Source organism: Aedes albopictus, chromosome 1 (assembly GCF_035046485.1).
Source record: "Aedes albopictus strain Foshan chromosome 1, AalbF5, whole genome shotgun sequence".
In the NCBI taxonomy this organism is placed as follows: domain Eukaryota; kingdom Metazoa; phylum Arthropoda; class Insecta; order Diptera; family Culicidae; genus Aedes; species Aedes albopictus.
In genome coordinates, this window is record NC_085136.1 from 163,279,491 (window position 1) to 163,298,258 (window position 18,768).

General features: G+C 38.5%; 1 protein-coding gene across 5 annotated transcripts in view; it reads left to right on the forward strand.

Annotated features, from left to right (window-relative positions):
* The window catches only part of LOC109427655 (protein singed), a 130,519-nt gene that overhangs the window by 39,311 nt on the left and 72,440 nt on the right, over nucleotides 1-18,768 (forward strand). For 4 of the 5 annotated variants that reach the window (XM_062845701.1, XM_062845699.1, XM_062845703.1 and 1 more), the window contains exon 2: nucleotides 9,845-9,869. The exons of the other annotated variant lie outside the window; for it this stretch is intronic. The gene's annotated coding sequence lies outside the window, so the exon portion shown is untranslated. The remainder of the gene's footprint in view (nucleotides 1-9,844; nucleotides 9,870-18,768) is intronic. 5 annotated transcript variants of the gene reach the window in all.

Genomic DNA, 18,768 nt, shown 5'->3' on the forward strand with positions numbered 1-18,768 from the left:
TCCATACAATTCCAAGCGCACCGGCAACGACATGCAACAGCATCAGAGTTTACGCCTGCATGTATACACAAAGGCGCGTGCCGCAAAATTTGGCCAAATCGGAGGTTCGTTTCCTTTTTTGACTGTTTCTCAATAATGCGGGCATTGTTTTTCTAACTTTTTTAGTGTTTTGAAAAGCTTAAACCTTCATCTTTCCATTAGTGGGTTCAGAATTCAAATTCGTGTTCGTAAACACTGTGAAATAACGCTGCATTTATGTAAACGGCCGACACCGGGCCCAGTGCGCAAAAGTGGTATGATTTACAAAACGGCAGATAACTTTTGAAAGAAGAAAAAGACATCTCTAATTTTTTGATATGTTATGTATAAATGTCCCAGCTTTCAATTGATGCAAAAATTTTGAAAATCGGTGGTTGCCCTCATGGTGAAAAAAATGTTTTGGTATAAAAACCCAAGATGGCGGCCAAAATCAATATGGCCGACCCATCTATTTATTATTGTAAATAGTAGCTCTTTCTTTCCTCTTTTCAACAACAATTCGTTTTGAGGTTGTTGGAGAAACTTTCGAGTTATAACGGTTCGATCAAAATCGAGGGGTCTGCAAAAATTGTTGTAGCTCTAACTAACGGGGGGTCCATCAATTTAAGTAACCAAATGCATTTTTCTTACTTTATAGGCAAGGGCTTTCAGATAATCGGCACCTTAAACATTTTTGAAGACATGGTGTAAATAGTGGACCGGTCTCAGCGAGAATTACCCATATTTTTTTTTAAATTTTGCCAATTATAATCAATATTTATATTCAATAGATTTTCATCCACTGATTCGGAGATTGACCTAAGAATCTCTGTAACATGTACATTTTTGAGAAAATTAAATACAATCTGTTACGATCTAGTTAGAAGCTGTTCATTAATCATACAAAACAAACTTACAAGGAAGGAAGGGGGCGTCGTAAAACCGTGTGATTTCACTTACGTAATATACGGACAGCCTCTAAATGCAATTTTCCAGTTCAATAATAATTTTAAAAATTGCAGTAAAAAATCTGTTTAGATTATTATATGGAAAGTGTTTCTTTCAAAATCTGTACAGAAGTTCAGGGGTTAGATTAGCAGATTGAAATTGTTTACATACAAATGTTTGATTTGATCAGATGGAATATGGAAATATGGTATTTTGTGAATAAAATCCTATTTTCTCAAAAGTTTTACTTGTTACAGGTCAGATTATGAATCAGTGGATTGAAATCTTTTGAATAATATTGGTTATGATGAGCAGATAAAAAGACCATGGTTTATTTTCTTTGAAATTATGATATTTTGTGAATAAACCCCTATTTTTCTCAAAAACTGTACGTGTTATAGCCATTTCGAAGTCAGATTCGGAATCAGCGCGCCAAAATCCATCGGAAATGTAACAAGTGGTTAAAGTGCGCACAATGCAATGGGTAGAGAGCCGTATTTACGAAGACAAAAATGTTTGTGCCAAAACTTTTACTTTTTGACACATGATGTCTTTGGGAAGGTTTCTTCTTATTGTTTAGCCTTTTCCATGTTATTGTAAATTAGGTGGCTCCTCTAGTTTTGCTGATCCAAACATCTCTTTTCAATTATTGTAGATATTTTTTCAAAATATTCTACAAAATTGTAGGTGAACTCTATCTCTTATGATTCCTAACTCATGAATTATTGAAAAAAATATGTTAGGGTCAATCTCGAAATTCAGTTTTCTTACTTTTAATCAATTTGTTTCACGTGAAAACTTTGTTTTGAGCATTTTTGGAACTATCAAAGACGCATATTTTTATGAGGATCTCAATGTTCGATCTCTCATTGTTAAAAAGGTATTAGCATTTTTATACTTCTAAAAAACTTTTTAAAAAAATCATATCTCAAAAAGGAGCAAGCGGATTTTCAATCGTTTAGTGACATTGAAAAGATCGTACTCTGTTTTTTTTTTATAGTGAAGAATACTGCGAGTACTTTTTATGGGTTGCGGGTCATTTGGCGGAACGTCATTTGGCCGAATGCCTTTTGGCCGAACGCCATTCCGCCGAATGCCGTTCGGCCGAAAAGGAAGTGATGAACATAAATGATCATGCCACTGTCACTATAATTCGAAAGTACCAACCAAAGAAGGAAAAATCTCTAACAAAAATATTCACTGTTTCAACGCCTACTAAACTCTTAATGGTTAAACTATAAGGAATAGCCTATGATTGAAGGAAGGAAATATTTCTGATGACCATATTGACAGCAGAAATGTTACCCAGAGTTTTTCTGCACTTCTAATTATTTTGATCATATTTCGGCCAAACGGCATTCGGCCAAATGACCCTTTCGGTTAGATGGCATTCGGCCAAGTGGCTGGACACCCTTTTTTATGTTAAAAGCTTATGAGTTTTGAATCATAACTCTAAAAACCTGATGTGCTGATAGATACAAACTTGGCATCTTCAGCAAAATTGTGAGTTTTTCATGCTCTAAAAATATCCAGAACAATGTATTGCTATGTCAATCATTGATAAATGTTGGTGTTAGCGAAACAGCCTACTAAGGCAACATAATTAACAATAGCTTATCGGTATTCTTTATTGAGTATAGTTTGTAATGATATTATAAGCAAACATTGATTCTAATATGTAAAGAATGCCCAATAACCAAGCTACTTGGATACATCCGTCGTGTACATAGGTGTTCGAAATGGCTAAATCGTTCTACAGGGGATAGACAATATGATCGGGACAGGCAAAATTTTCACTTTTCAAAAAATGTTCAACTAGCTGTAACTTTTTGAAAAGTGCATCGAATATTCTCAAATTTTTACTGCAAATTCATCAACTAGTTGTGTATCAGTGGTCCAAATTTGGTAAAGTTCGGAACATTTTCCACGAAGTTATAAAGATTCTTGAAAAAGGTAAAATTATCCAATAGCTAACTTTGAGCTGTTATATCTCCGTATTTAATGAACAGATTACAATGAAATTTTGGCCATTCATGACTTATATAATAAACTCTGGAAAACATTTGACTTAACTAGAACTTTTTTCACGATTTTTTAGCAAATTGGTCTATTTTTAATATGTATTCCATTATTTTTTCAATTTATTGGCGGCTATGTCGTTACTTTCTTTCAAAACACAATTATATATAGGTCAATTAGAGGGAACTTAAATGAACTATAATTTGCATCGTGAATTTTGAAACGTTGTTGAAGTTTTGGATAATTTGGTGTTTTATTAGAAAAATAATCTAATCGTTATAATTTTCTTCCGTGTTAAGAATTTTAAGTTAAGTCAACGGTTTTCTCAAATTTTGCTTTCGAATAATTTTACCTTTTCCAAGAATCTTTATAACTTGGTGAAGAATGGCCCGATCTTTTTCAAATTTGGACCACTGATACACAACTAGTTGATGAACTCACAGTATAAATTTGAGAATATTTTATGCATCGTCGAAAAGTTACAGCTAATTGAACATTTTTTGAAAAATGAAAATTTTGCCTGTCCCGATCATTTTGTCTATCCCCTGTACGTACAAAAATCGATTTTAATTCAATATAATCTCATGCGTTGTTTTTTGCAATACTTTGTTTTGAGCACTTTTAGAGCATTCAAAAACACACATTTTGTACTTCGTGAAAATAAATCGGATTTTAAAAATTCTATACAAAATTTCAAAGGGATCGTTTTTAAGAGCAGCTGGTCTAGCCAAAATCCACGATCCATACAAATTTCAAAATATTTGTAATGACAAAAGTCTACGACGGTCTGAGATCGCCAAATTTTGGTCTACGTGGTTTATGGACAGTGCTAAAAAAAAGAACCCGCAAAGTTGCTCCAAATATACAACTTTGTAGAACATGTTGTAAGCGCATATAGAAAATATATATGTGGAGCCTCGTAACCGTGCGGTTAGGGTCACCAAGCTTCTAATCGCATCATGCTGTGGGGTGAGGGTTCGATTCCCGCTCCGGTCGATGAAACTTTTCGTGAGAATAGTTTCTTCCCCGTATCTCCACTGGTGCATGCTCCGTGTATCCGTTGTCTAGTGTTAAAGTTTCGTTCAGTCTGTACAGCCTCTGGCTGAAGACGGTGTCCGTGTCTTTAAAAAAAAAAAAACCCCTACTTTATCCACCTAACGGTGATGGCGCCTTTCTCGTGCCTTCGAAAACACATTTCAACACAACTCAAGTGACATGCTGATGAATATCGCACTTTCATACGTTTAACAGAAATCCATTTCATTGCATCAGATATAACATATCGTTATCTGGCTTTTGATTTTTGAGCCCTAAACTCTTGAAAAACAGCCGCAATCTTGAATTTCGAGCCGCAATTTTGGATTAAAGTCTGGCAGCTTAGAAATTCTGGTCGTCATTTTTGGCATCCAGACTTCTTCCCCAGACCAGATGCACCCCTATTGAATGGTTTCAGAGCCCAAAACTCCAGTAAACAGCCGCCATTTTGAATTTTGAGACGCCATCTTGGATATAATGGTCGCTATTTTTAAACTCCGGTTGTCTTCCCCATACCAAATATATCCATATTGAACGGATTTAGAGCCTAAACCTTCATTAAACAGCCGCCAACTTGAAGTTTATGCCGCCACGTTGAATTTTGAGACGCCATCTTATTTTTTGGTCGCCATCTTGGATATTTTATTCATCATTTTTGGACTCCACACTTCTTTCCAATACAAGATATACCTATATTGCATGGTTTAAGAGCCTAAAACTCCAATAAACAGCCGCCTTAAATGTTGAACCATCATCTTGGATATTCTGGACTCTGGATATCTTCAAATATACCCATATTACATGGTTTTAGGTCCTAATACTCCATTAAACAGCAGCCATCTTGAATTTAGAGCCGCCATCTTGAATTTTAGACCGCCATCTTGGATACTCTGGTCGCCATTTTTGGAATCAAGACTTCTTGCCCATTTCAAATATACCCATATTGCATGGTTTCAGGTCCTAACCTCCACTCTCGTTCCCTATAGCCAAACCGGCCATAGCGAGGTAGCCCCGGTGATGCCTACAGAGTAGTTATGGCCAAAACGAAGGGCGCGTCAGCACCCCCAGAACGCTCCCCAGAGATGCTGCAGAAGATCGTAGAAACGTTGTTCCCGCGCCACGATACAAGACCATGGGCCCCCGTTCCCTATAGCCAAACCGGCCATAGCGAGGTAGCCCCGGTGACGAACGACGAACTCATTGCAATAGCGAAGTCGCTTAAGTTGAACAAGGCTCCGGGTCTAGACGGTATCCCGACATTAGCCATCAAGACGGCCATCGAGGCTAAGCCTGACATGTTCAGAATGGCTATGCAGATGTGCCTAGACAGAGGCGAGGTGGAAAAGGTAAAGATTGGTTCTACTGCCCAAACCCGGGAAGCCACCTGGCGACCCGTCGGCATACAGACCTATCTGCCTGCTGGACACCGCCGGAAAACTGTTGGAACGGATCATTCTTTCGAGGCTGATGGTCTATACCGAGAAATCCGATGACTCTGGTCTCTGGGATAACCAGTTCGGCTTCCGGAAGGGTCAGTCGACGGTGGACGTTTAGGTGGACTATTAGGGCTGTAACCAAAACGGACGAGATAGCGCTCCAAAAGAAGCGAACGGGAATCCGCTATTGCGCGGTCGTCACGCTGGCGATTATGACATTGTCAAAGATAATGTCAAATAGCTCGGCAATAGTCTCGAGTAAGCGTAAGCTGCTCGCGGCAGTAACGGCCTCCATACTACAGTATGGCGCCGCTGCATGGTCGAAGGCGCTAGTGGTTATTCGAAACGTGAAGCGACTTGAGAGTACCCACAGGCTGATGTGCCTTAGGGTGGTGAGCGCATACCGCACGGTCTCAAAGGACGCGGTATGTGTGCTAGCGGGCATGATGCCCATAGCTTTAGTGGTGGCAGAGGATGAAGAATGTTTCGAGCGACGCGGCATAAGAGGCGCGAGGCGTATCGCCAGAACCTCGTCTATGCTGAAGTGGCAGAGGGAATGGGATTCCTCCAGCAAGGGTAGATGGACACATAGGCTCATACCGAGCGTGTCCATATGGACGAGCAGGCCCCATGGCGAGGTGAATTTTAACTTGACTCATTTTCTGTCAGGCCATGGGTGCTTTAGGTGGTATCTGCACAGATTCGGACATGCAGGCTCCCCCGCATGTCCGGAGTGTGCAGACTGCGACGAGACCGCGGAGCATGTGCTCTTCGAATGTCCACGTTTCGTGGAGCAAAGGTCGAGTATGCAGGAGGTATGCGGCAGAGATATCACGCCTGACAACATTGTTGAAAGGATGTGTATGGGGGCGGACAAGTGGGACTCCGTTACTTCCACGGTTTCTCGAATCGTACTTGAACTACAGAGTAAATGGCGAGCCGAACAACAGCTTGTTGAGTTGGCCCCCCTTCCCCATCCAGGAGCTTGAGTTCAATGGGTAGTCTAAGTACTAACCAGGACCCGAGCCTCCAGGGGAGATTGAACAACTTAAGGCGGTAGCTGGTGGAACGCTTACTATTAGAGTGTACTCATGTACGGTCCCCCCCTTCTCGAAGTCATCCCTAACGGGCGTACCGCGAAGGTAAGGAAGAGAGAGAATGAGTTTTTAGTGGGTCGATCCCCACATCACCCGAGGAACCACCTCTTGGGTATCTGTTGCAGATTTTCTCTAAAATTTTCTATAAAAAAGGTCCTAGCCTCCATTAAACAGTCGCCATATTGAAATTAGAGCCTTCATCTTGGATTTTAGGCCATCTTGGATATTCTTGGGCTTCCTCATACCAAATATACCCATATTGTATGGTTTTAGAGCCTAAAACTCAGTTAACTTTCTGGTCTCCTGTGTTCTTTTCCGCATTAAATTGTCAACCATGCTAAAGGTTACAAAAATTTCCGCAGTTTGATGTGTCGCATGATGGGGTTTGGTTCAGATTTATATAAGGCCAATTCCACCGGTGCTGGTTCGGATCACTGAAATGGCCATAATTCCGGAACGCCTCGACCGATCCGAACCAACTTTAATAGCAAATAATGCGGTAAAATTCCGTTTCGATTCAAGCTATAATCCGGAAAATCGGCCAATGAAAAGTGCCTTAAAATGAGTGAACTTTTTTTGCTACAGATATACATACATACACACATACAGACATCATCTCAATTCGTCGAACCGACTAGATTGGTATATGTGACTTGACCCTCCGAGCCTTCTATCGAAAATTCGTTTTTTGAGTGAACATTAGCCTTTCAGTACACTTCGGTGTACGAGAAACACAAAAAGTAGATGTTTGGATCAGCCAACACTTGAGCAAACTTGACCCATTTGCAACGAAGAATTTGCAGAATGCATGGCGCCTTCTTCGGCAAGATTCCTCCAAATTCTCGTACAACTTCAACAGAAAGTACTTGGTCAGCAGCTCGATTTCAGCGAAGAATTAAGATTTTTGGCAAAATTCAGTCGATAACATCAAGCCTATTCCAGATGAATTTTATTCCAGATCAATTACTCTTGAGGAAGCAAAAAATGACTTCTTTTTCTTTTTTATGGCTTTACATTCCCACTGGAACTTGGCCTGCCTCTCTTCAAATTAGTGTTCTTTGAGCATTTCCACAGTTAATTGAAGAGCTTTTTTGCCAGCCATTGCATGAATTTGTATATTGTGAGACAGGACAATGGTAAACTAAGCCCAGGGTGTCGAGAATTTTTTCCCGACCGGAACGGAAATCGAACCCGCCATCTTCTGACTTTGACTTAAACTAAACTACTAAAAAGCGATATTGAGTTCAAATTGTTACTTGGGATCACATTTTAATTCCTTATCTAAAGAGCAATTAGAAATTTACAACCATTAGTTTCAAATTTAATTTGTTCAGCTGTTCACTGACCTAATAAAGCAATTTTAATTGAAAACTCTATTTGTCACCGTGGGCCTAACAACTACGATTTCACCCATTTACACAATATTAACATCAATTCCCCCCGGGAAACAGACATCAAGCAGCACGAGAGGCGATTATTCAAGTGACATTTGCTATTGCCGTGCCGGGCCTTCTCGGGTCTTGTGATGTGGTGTCGCGTTTGTAAAACCGGCAAACACTCCCCCATTCCAAAAATGCAACTCAAAATCCCAAGACAGTCAATCCCTCGCTAGGACTGTCGGTAGGTAGGTTCGGTTCTTCTGGAAACGCTCGAACTGAGAGCGAAATAGAAAAAGAACGAAACGAGACACAAGAGTACCACGCGGAACAAGTAAACATGCAGCAGTATCGAATGGAGCTAAATTGAAGTGATATATTTTGTTTTCGCTCCAGTAATTTTCCTTGGGTATAGCTGCCGTATACACACTCTGTGTCTGAAGATTTTTTTTGTTTGAGCCACGCGGTTTGATGAGCATTTGTATTCGTGTTAGGCTTAGTGGCGTGTTTTGCCACGGAAAATCAAGCGTTCCGTCCCTCATCCCATTGCATTCGATGAGCTGTCCAAAACATATGAGTCATAGTTGGGTTTTTTGTGTCTTTGGAAAGCTGAACTAGCCATTCATGAACTTTTAAGCTCGAGCTTCAAGTTTCGCGGAAAAGGCCAATAAAAATCGTTAAGAAAAAGAAACAACAAGAGTGAGACACAAGAAGTGTCACGGAACTGTTACAAATCTGAAATCGAATAACATTTCTTAATAACATTAAATTCATTTAATGTAGAAATATTGCATAGGTATCCCAAGTAACATTTTTTAGTCAAATAGACTGCAAGAGATTCTTAGAACCATAATAAAATCCAAATTAAAGGTTTAATTTTTCGTGACGGTTCTTAAAATCTCTGTAAAACTAACTGGCTATCTACATGTTTCTTGGGATCTTTACTATGCTCATCGTTCCCGCCATAATGCGACTCGTGGTCCATAAGTTATCCCAAATACTTGCTTATGCCAATGTCATCTAATTTGACATTGACTCAATTAAATTCCTATTCAATAAATATGCCTTACAACAAGCATGCTTCCAAGTCGCACTTTATGTTGGTGTCACCGTCTAAGCCAGGCACTTGATCATCGTTGAAATTATGCGATAAAATTCAAAATATATGTCGTCCGGGGGACAACTGCGACTGACTGGTAGCACACCCGTTTTGCTCATCAGCACTCTTCTTCGTCATGATTCCAGTTTGCGATTCCCGATACGTTACGAGTCATCCTATTTTTAGAAAATGCATCTGCACTTGGTCTGGATGGGATATGTTCCTTCGTTTTAAGAATGCCATCATATTGAATGACGAGTGGATGGACATGTGCAATGTGCATGAAGATCCTGGGAGAATCGATACTTAGCAATGTCAGGGGTATGATTGCACAGTGGAATCCTTGGCGGCATGGACAACCCCATTTAACTTAATTAGCGTAATTGCAATTAAATCCATTGACGTGTTTGATGTGTATTCCAATAAAATCATATGACAAATCAAAGCGTTTCGAAGAAACGAGACAGTTAGAGCAATCTTCAGATTGGTTTCATGTATAATTGCTATTATATGTTCATTAAGGCCGTTACAAATATTTATTTCACTTTTTGTCCCACCACCCTTCGGCTGGTCGAGGGGGGGGGGGATAAAAATAATAAAGCATTTAATCTGAAAAATATTAAAAACTCATCGGATTTGTTAAAGAATTTTTAGCAAAACCCGAAATTTTGATAAATATTTTTTGTCTGCCCCCTCAAAATGCAAAATCCAGCCAAAAATTTTTGAAGGGGGGGGGGGACAAAAAGAGAAAAATAAATTTATATCAGCCTAATTGAATTGTGATCATTTTTAACGATTTTTTTCTATTGTTCACAGATTTCACATTCGGCGGTTGCTAATTGTAAGTAAACAACATTTATATGTCTTAAAACTAGGATACGATGCGTCACGTCGTCAGCCGATTTGAGACCATTTTGCTGTCAAACGGAGACCAGTCGCTGATTGGTCGAAATTAATAATCGTTTGTTGCGATCAGATCGCTTTGTTGTTGGTTTGGCCGTGTTGCTAGTTTGCAGGTTAAGCACGTGATAGCAATATTCAAAATCAATGTATTTTGCTATTCAAGTTGAATCGACTCAAATATGTCAGCTTTCAAATGTAAATCAACCTACAATCATTCTCATGGCTGAGTATTGATACAAACCATTGATTTGGTACAAAATAATAGAATTGTTGGTATATTTTTTGCTTTAATGGAAAGATTTCTCGTTTGAATGCAATTTTACTTGCAAGTTATGCTATTTCAATTGCAAATTGTGATTTACGGTGTAAAATGTGCATCCAAATTTCATTCTTCAAATTTAAATTGTATGAAAGATTTGGATTAAAGTAAAGTGGCAGCACTTGATCACGAGATCGAACGAAAAAAATAACAAGGCAGGCGAATTCCTGTTGTCACATCCTATCCTAGGTCTTAAAATGCAAACTTTTTATTTACTTATTTACCTTATTATATGACTCTTATTAAAAACTTCGCTCTTATGTGACTCTTATAAAAACTTCGCTTTGAACTTATGGGAATTTTTGTGTGTGAACTGACTTCAATTCTTGTAATATTTGCTTTGAATATTTTATAAGATAATACCCCATTTGGACCTTTGGCTGAATGGACGTTTGGCCCAATATACGTTAGCTATGCTTGGTACTTGAGAGTTGAGCATTATTGCTCAATGCTCATTGATAATCTGAATGTCAGTGTTGTGTATGTCAATATCCCGACAAAATAGTTAAAAAAACGACATGTTCTTTAGAAAAAAAAATAGCAAAATATTAGAAGGTTGGGATGGAAAATTGTGAGGATGCAGCTACGCAGACACAAATGCAAAGCTAACCTAACGAAGCTGGTACGCATTCGTCTTCGATTCGCGAAGCCGCTCTGAGCACTTTTCATTTTAATACGGCTGACAGTTCTGCTTTTCAGGAACAATGAAGCACAAAACATTGTTCTCTGATGGATATTTATTATTTTGCTATTAAAATTAAAACCGTTCTTCGCGAATAAAAACTCTTTGAGTGTTTTTGTTTTGTTTTGCTTCATACTCATGAAGCAAGCGGGTGCGAAAAAACTCACACACGGCTTACTCTCGGAACTGTGAGTAGGGTAGAGTGGGGTAAAATGCCATTTTTCAAAGTTTCATCGTTTTCAATGATAATTAGCCACATTTGTTAGGCTTTCAAAGTGGTAAGAGCAACTAAACAATATTTGCTCGATACTTCAGCAAAACTATTCACTAAACTATTGCATTCTCATCGATTTTTAGCGATTTTAAATACTGATTCATAAAACGGAAGTGGTGCAAAAAGACCATCTGCTATGGCGTAAGATGCCACTTCATGAAAAGATTCAAAATTTACGTCCATCATTTTTCGGGCTTTTCCAACTCCTTTTCCCCCCTCTGTCACGCTTTTTTCGTATACTCAAAAAATGGAGTGTTACCCCCCTCCCTGCAAAACGATGATCGTAATATTTGAATGACCCCTAACATGGAAAGCGTAGACATCATCAACCATGCGTCTCCATGTGTGCCTCAATCTCGTTGGAAACACTTGGCTGGTAATAAAATCACCAGAAAACCTTAATTGCAAGCACGAAAACCCGGAAGCTGCCAATTTTCATTGGGAAATCAAAAGATTTTTCGTGGGTTTGGTGGCCTAGCTTCTAGAAGATTGTTCGATGCAAACATATCTTGACACCATTCACCTATAGCAGCGTTTCTCAAATTATGGGTCGCGACCCACTGGTGGGTCGCGGGCTGATTTTTAGTGGTTCTCCTACTCTTCTTGGCGTAACGTCCTCATTGGGACAAAGCCTGCTTCTCAGCTTAGTGTTCTATGAGCACTTTCACAGTTATTAACTGAGAGCTTCCTCTGCCAATGACCATTTTGCATGTGTATATCGTGTGGTAGGCACGAAGATACCCAAGCAACACACATGTTATAATAGAGTTACGACAGCGCAAGTTTTGGTTGTATAGAAGTTTATTTTACGTAATTCTAGCATTGTGTTGAAATTACGTAAAATAAACTTCTATGCAACCAAAACTTGCGCTGTCGTAACTTTTATATAACATGTGTGTTACTTGGGTACTCTATGCCCAAGGAAATCAAGGAAATTGCCTTTACGAAAAGATCCTGGACCGACCGGGAATCGAACCCGTCACCCTCAGCATGGTCATGCTGAATACTTGTGCGTTTAAATTTTGTATTAAAAGTCTTGGCTGGAGTATATTAAATATTGAAACAACTGTCTGCGTTCTGAAATCGATTCTAAAACTATGAGTATTCAATAGGAAGTTTTAAGATTAGGGCAAAATTTTAGATTTTACTTGTTTTCTCGATAAAAAATGAGTTCAAGTTGTTGCTTGCAGCTAGCATTTTCTGTTAATCTTACACGCTAGTTTCAGCATTTAAAATATCAAAAAAAAAATAGAAATGCCAAAAACCAGCAAAAAATCACCAATCTTTGATAAGAAACCTTACCTTTATTAAGACTTTCGGCCCTTGGCTGGTTCGTCTCTTACCTTACCTTTACCGAACTTCAGTAAAGCTAAACTTCTGTGAAATTCAGATGAATGTCGATGATCTGAACATTACCCGTACAACTGAAAAGTGATTAAAAAAAAAAAAAGAGAGCGTATGAAGGATATCATTAAAAATTTCAAGAGAACTCATCTTACCATCCAGCAGTACTATAATTCTTAAAACTACTTGATGTTCACCCCGTTGCTGTGAATATGTAATTTTAAAGTAGATTTTAAAGTTCTACAAAAACATAAATTTACCACTATATCTGGAGACAGATTAAGCCAAGATTAAGATTTACCTGATGCTGCAAACTGGGGTATCTTAACCTTTCTTAGACTTATCCAAAAAACTAAAAGAGCACTATAAATAAACGAAAAACATCTTTTTTTAAGTTTGAGGGTTATGTGACGTTAGTTTATCATAACCTATGAAAATGATAAAATGCATTTTACAATGTAAAAGGCAGTCTAAATTTGCAAAAAATGACTTATATTATTAATGTCCGTGCTGGTGGGCCGCCAAATTCTTTGAAAATCAAAAGTGGGTCGCAAGCTGAAAAAGTTTGAGAACCCCTGACTATAGTAATGACCAAGTCCCATGCAGGAATGATTTCATGAGTTGGGCGATTTTACCGCATCTTGGCATTTTGGGCTTTGTTCCCCTAAATCATTTGTTGGGTTTTCACACGCGAGTTGCTTCACGTTGAGAGCATTTCCATCCCTGTTAGCAGGTTGACGCGAATGATATCTATTTCAGTATGCCTCGAAAGATGCCTAAAGCTTATTCTTCTTCTTTTCGGTGTACAAAGCCTGCTTCTCAGCTATCCCTAAGTCACCCACCAAAGAAAGCTAAAGGTCTATTTTATATTTCTGTTTTTTTTTCAATTTTTTTTTTTTTTACTTTTTATTATATAGTAAGGTGCTGCGTTACTCTCAAAAACATCAAGCACTATCTGGACAACTGCATTCTTCCACAGCCCGAAAGTCAATTTCGTTGATATCGATAACGTCCGCAAATCCTAGGAACTCCTCAGCTTGTCCATCGTTACCTCCTAAATGTTGTACACCATGTCGAAGTGTTTTCTCTTCCTGATTACTACGATAATTCTATATATCATTCCCGGGTAGACGACAATATCTAAATCATATCTCAAATCGGACAATTTTTGCTGTCATAGCTCGATGTGATTTTGATGTGTTATTCAAAGATAATAATCCAATTATCACTTTTTTGTTCTTTTCGAAATATCTGAAAATTTCTACATAAGAACAAATTTTTAGCTCTTCTGCATGTAATGGAACACATACACCCATAGACTTGGCTCAATGTTAGTAAAATTCCATGTGCCCCTTTCTGAGCTGTGGAACCTCATGCTTTTATTCCCATGATATTCACAACGGTGAGCCATCGTTGTGTGGTAAGCATCGCCACCTGTGAATCCTAAGGTCGTAGGTTCGAGGCTGGATGTAGGCATTATTTTATTATTTTCAAAAAAAATGTCAGGCAAATCTTGTCTGATATTGATTTGATCTTGTAATATCTTAACGTGTTATTAAAGGGTGGTACGGTCAAAATTTGGTCGCACCATTTTTTTCATAACTTTAGACTGCATACACCAAAATAGCTTATTTTTGGACCAGTAATGGTACATTATATGTAGCTTATACCATAAAATTTTCATCACAATTCATTAAATATTGGTTGAAATATAGATAAAACCAACGACCTGCCTTTTTAAAATTTTGTACAAAGCGCTCCATAGTAAATTTTCGGCAATTTATGGACAGTAAATCACAATTTTGATTATAGAACTACCAATACTGCTCCCCTGCCCTTCGGTTCAGAAAGGGGTATGGGCGCGTTCTGCCAACTTGGTCGAGGCAGAATTCTTGTGAGAACAAGTTGCATACGGACATTCAAAAGTGCCTGAACGAAAGATGTTGCTTGTGAGGATCACTTGAAGATCGGATGGAAGATCATTCTTTTTTTTTTTTAGAATATTCGCGTTCGTCTATATTTGTTACTCTTCGTGTTCGTATATTTTAAGTTTAATCTTCAACTGAGTTTGATGAACGCTGCTAGTCAGCAGGGATGATCTTCGCATCTGCATCCGTTGAACCATTCTGAATGGCCGTCGTGAAAGTATCACCAAAAGCGCTACTAATGTCTACGTGCTCCGAAGTGTCAGGAAAGGAAGCGCATAAAGCACTAATCTACAAAATCCCGGGAAAAGTTGAAAGACCTTATTTCACGTGGAAATCCAGCGGTAGACAAGCGGTGGATATGGACGGATGTTCGTTGGAATTGGAAGGACATTGGTAATGACAGAGCCGAATTAAAGAAAGCGACGAAGCGATTGTAGCAGGAGATGGTGAAGTAAAGGACTGGTGAAGTGAAGGACTACGAAGACGAATTGCTAGAAACCGCAGACAGCAAATGACGTAGGCTTATCGTATTTCGATGGAGATGGCGATGAGGAAGAAGCAGCATTCCAAGAACATAACCAAAATTTATCACAGCTACCTGCCACAAAAAACAACACAATCGAATGAAAATAGGAAAGAGCAACCGAGCAAAACCAGTATGTTCAAAACGCTTACCCCAAACAAGCGACCCAACATCGATTTCCCACCTTTCCCAATCCTTAAGGCCACGCAAAACTTAAAAGCCGCAGAGCTAAAGAGGTTGCTATGCCTACTCCCAAATTCAAAGGTGTGTTATGGACAATGCGAGTTCTCGGACTTGCATTGGAGACTTGGCCCTATGACCCCCTTGTGCATCAATAAAATAAAATAAAATAAAATAAATAAACTACCAATACTGCTCCGATTCTTATGAAAATTTCACAGTATAATACTATTATGAAAATATATTCTTAGTTAAATTTTGAGCCATTTTGTATCAATATTTTCAAAGTAGTAGCAGTTTGAATAGGGTATCGCGCCACTTAGGCGGTGGCTTCTATATTCGTCTGTTTTCCACTATAACTCAGTCAATTTTGAACCAATTGACTTGAAATGTTGTACACGGGTAGATACTATACCTATCTCACCACATTCCAAAAGTTGTGTCAATTGGTTCAAATTTGACTGAGTTACAGTGGAAAACAGACGAATATAGAAGCCACCGCCCAAGTGGCGCGATTCTCTTTAAAAAAAAAAACTGACCGTGTGCCACTTAAGAAAATATAACTTTGTAACGGCTAGATAAAATTGAATGAAATTTTTACACAACATTTTGACATGCATACTTAACGAACAGAAAAAATTTCATTAAATGGGTTAACTTTTTCTGGCTATTTCGTTTCATTTCATCAAATACTAACCGAATTTGATGAAAATTTTATGGTATAAGCTACACGCAATGTACCATACCTGATCCAAAAATCAGCTATTTTGGTGTACGCAGTTTTAAGTTATGAAAAAAATTGTATGACCAAAATTTGACCGTAGGCGAGACTGGGGAGACTTGATCCCTTTTTCTTAATGTGCCTGTAACTTTAAGAAAAACACAAAACTAGATCCATTTTTCGTACAGAATGGCAGGTAAACAACTATTGCAAGTTGGTACACAACAGAAAGACTTCAAATTATTGTTGAAGTTTTCAAAACTGTGTTTTTATGGAGGCATGTCTTATGATGTATTTTTCAAAAATGGGTCACAACTGATCTCCTTTTGTGCACATGGTTGATTTAAAGGGAAAATAACTCCGGAAGCTTCCTATTCAATTTCTTTTCAAGTTTTCTTGCATTTTTGATACATACGGTGTATTTGAAATTATAAGATTTCCTTAAATTCCCCTTTTAATGGTGTGTAATAAAATAATAATTATCTGACACGTTTTATCATTGAATATACTAGAATTCCGAGTAAATAGAGGCTTCCAAATAGAATTTTATTCTTCACATGCATGATGTATGCGTAATCCTCGAGGGATCAAGTCTCCCCATGTCACTGTTGCATACACTTCCTCTCCTCTCTCCTCTTCTTGGCGTGACGTCCTCACTAGGACAAAGCCTGCTTCTCAGCTTAGTGTTCTATGAGCACATCCACAGTTATTAACTGAGAGCTTCCTCTGCCAATGACCATTTTGCATGTGTATATCGTGTGGCAGGCACGAAGATACTCTATGCCCAAGGAAGTCAAGGAAATTTCCTTTACGAAAAGATCCTGGACCGACCGGGAATCGAACCCGTCACCCTCAGCATGGTCATGCTGAATACCCGTGCGTTTACCGCCTCGGCTATATGGGCCCTTTACATACACTTAGCTACATTAATTAAAATATTTATAGAACAGTCATATTTGAATAAAAACGTTTGATAGTATTTTATTTATAATATATGCTGTAAAATTTTGACACGATTTGGTTCAATTTTCACAAAGTTATTGAGATTTTTCGGAATCGCCTAAAAGATTTCTGCAGGACTGAAAACAAACCATCAGCCATTAAAAAATAATTCAATAAACAATTGAAATCAATTGTAGCCAAAATATTTTCGTCTGTCCAGATGTTGTTTTTGAAAAAATATGCTAGAACAAAACTGTTTTTGATTCCGAGAAAATATGGGGGGAACAAGTCTTCCCAGGGATCAAGTCTCCTCAGTCTCCCCTACCACCCTTTATTGAGCATTTCACCATACCAGATTTTGCTATTACCGCTTATATCAATCAAACCAATATCAGTTTTTGTTCTTCAGTAATGCAATCAGTAATGACTGAATATGCTATTCATTAGATTTTTCCACCTACTCGGGTTGTCTACACGGTCATGGCACATGGCGGGAGACGGGGCTACTTTTCTCCGCACGGCATTGGCAGTTTTGTAAAATATCAGCATATCATTTTGCTTCATGCTGTTTGGCGCCGCAGTAACAACATTCTACTCATACTGCTTCTGATTTCTGTGATGATTTCTTTTCTCGGCTGCTCTCGCTTTCTTGTACCACTCTCTATTCTGCCGGGTACCAGACACTAACATCCAGTTTTTGAAAAGGTTCCTGTTGTCTCAACTGTAGACTCCTTTTCGATTCATCCGTTTCTGGGTGGTCGTCGAGCACTGTCTATAACTTCCCGCGCTGGCTGTTGTACTCACTGCTCTGTGGATATTTCGTGGATTTGCCACATTTGCTTAAGGTAGATGCCACGTTGATTCCCACCTCCTTTTGTGATTCATTTACTGTCTATGATCGCATAACTGTCCCATATGAATAGAAAACCCAGCAAATATAGGACTGATATGCGATCATAGGCAGTATAGCTTCTGGTAGTGTGCATTTGCCACACCTGATGATAACTGGACGCTGGACATTGAAACGTGACGGTCCAGAATTTCTTCTTAATATTCCTACAAGAACATATCTTGGTATTGCTGGTAATTCTTGCAGAGAATTCACATGGCATTCATCATAGTATTTCTCGAAACTATTTCCAGGAATTCCTCCGTTGGTTTCCTCAGGAATTTAATCCACAATCCTAACAGGGTTTTTTAGTGTTTTCACAAACAATTCCTTTAATGATTTTTGTAGGAATAACACTAGATTGTTTTTCAGGAATTTCTCTAGGGGTGCCTCAAGGGACTTCATCTAGGGAACTCCTCTAGAAGTACAGAATTACTTCGGGAATTCATACGAGGTTTTGTAATGTGATTTCTCTGGTAATTTATCCAAGAACTTTTCCATGGATTACTCTAGAAATTTGACCTGGAATTTCGCTAAGGATTTCTTCGGAATTCAGTGGGCTCCCTAGAAATTATTCCAAGAGATACTTTAAAAAAATCCAGGAATTTCTCTATGAATTTTTAAAAGGGATTCTCTTAGGAATTATTTTTACTGTTGTAATAAGCGTGCCTTTGTGTTTCTGTTGTATTCGCTGGTTGTGGGAGTATGTGGACAACCTAAGCATTTTGATAGTAAATACTATATATTGGAAAAGCAACCTAAAAGTATGGCACGAGTTGCGTTATCGAAAGAAACCATGTGAAACAAAATTCAAAGAGGAGTGCGACCCCAAATATCTATGTGTTAATACACAACATCTGTTTAATATTTGCTTAAAGGCGACGTGCAAGTTAGAAAAGAAACATGCAAAGGAAACGAAAACTGCGATGGAAAGGAAGTTTAAAAATCAAACACAGTTCAGCCAATTTAGAGTGTTTTTTTATTAGCCTCTAATCATCATACATTTGACTACGTTACTCGATAGTATCAGTTTCG